Source organism: Loxodonta africana, chromosome 11 (assembly GCF_030014295.1).
Source record: "Loxodonta africana isolate mLoxAfr1 chromosome 11, mLoxAfr1.hap2, whole genome shotgun sequence".
NCBI classification, from domain to species: domain Eukaryota; kingdom Metazoa; phylum Chordata; class Mammalia; order Proboscidea; family Elephantidae; genus Loxodonta; species Loxodonta africana.
The window spans coordinates 18,450,718-18,452,406 of NC_087352.1; positions in this window are offsets into that span (position 1 = coordinate 18,450,718).

Here is a 1,689-nt window from a genome sequence, read left to right on the forward strand (position 1 = left end):
ATAGCATGGAAGGGGCATGGGAGGTGCTGGAGAGAAAAAAGACTGGAAGGAGTCAGGCCACAAAGAGCCTCCAACAGAAGGCTGAGGGGCTGGGCCTCTTCTCAGGGGAGCCCCGGGAGGGCAGTGAGCAGGGAGGGGGCAGGGTCAGCTCTGGGTGTACAAAGATCCTACTGAGGACTGGAGGGGAGAGGCAGGAGGCTGGGGTGAGGGTCCAGAAGGGGAGGAAGCCCCAGGGAGGGAGTAGGGAGCTAGCATTATGGACCTACCCTCCCCCACCCTGAAACGTTTCAGAATTCTGGTTTGGTAGGAACCAACGTTTTCCTCCAGAGCTCAAAATTCGCGACCACCGGCTGTGCCTCAGAAAATAGTCCAACACCGTCCCCATGTGGTAATTCTGAGTTTTGCAAGCAAGGCCTCCAATTTAAAACAACAAAAAAGTGGCTGTGGGCTGAACTCCGACTCCTTAGGATTCCATGGTGTCAGAGTAGAATTTTGTTCCGTAGGGTTTTCAATGGCTGATTTTTCTGAAGTAGGCCGCCAGGTCTTTTTCCAAGGCACCTCTGGGTGGACTCGAACCTCCAACTTTTTAGTTAGCAGCGAAGCGTATTACCCGTTTGCACCACCCAGGAAATCCAAGTTCTCCTGTAAGTATACCTTCTCCTCCAAATCGAGCCGCTTTTGAGAATTAAATGGGGAGCTCTTAGCAATTATGCCTGAAGAACTGGCACAAGCCCCGCCTTTCCCACAAACCCTGGGACACATGACTTTTCGGATCTTGACTTTAAAGGACATTGCTTCGTGGCACCAGATGAGAAAAAGGTGGGGTGAATTCAACCAAAGGCTGGAGTGACTCCCAGGGCATTCACCACGCCTGCTGGCGATGGAGCCAGGGGTGGGGAGGGGCCTGTAAGCAGTGAGGAGCTAACAGACTGCCCGTCCAAAGGTCTGGACACTTCTCTAGGAAGGGCAGTTGGCAGCGGGGGTTGAAGGCTGAGTAGAAGTTAGCTACGAAGAGAAAAGAGGAAGATGTGTGTGAAACAATACGATAATGATGAAGACGGTAAGTACAGGCCCTTTGGCAGCTTAAAAGACCATTCATGTCTTTCATCTCTTGCAGTCTGGGCTATGATCCTCCAGGGCCCATTAGACAAAGAGTTTCACCTTTGCCTGACCAAAAGAAAATTAGGGCTCAGAGAGAAAAAAGTCTGACACACTGCAATCTGTACTGGTGCCAGCTGGGGAATCTGCACTGCTCTTTCTCCTCTGGGTCCTTGCACCCAAAGTTACTTCCATCTAGAATGCCCTTCCATCTCTCTGATGTACCTCACAGACTCCTATTCATTCTTCTAAATCCAGCTCAGATACCTTTGCCCCCAGTATCAGACCTGGGAGTCCAAGTCCCCATCCTCCTCCTACCCCAGACTCGGGGGTGCAGACCCCTGTCCCCTCCTCCCTCAGACCCAGGAGTCCAGGCTCCCAGCTCCCTCCTCCCTCAGACCCAAGAGTTCAGGCCCCCTGCCCCTCTTCCTTTACACCCAGGCATCCTGCCCCCAGTCCCCTCCTCCCCCAGGCCCAGGAGTCCAGGTCCCCAGCCCCCTCTTCCCTCAGACCCAGGAGTCCAGGCCCCCAGCCCCCTCCTCCCTCAGACCCGGGAGTCCAAGCCCTCAGCCCCCTCCTCCCTCAGACCCA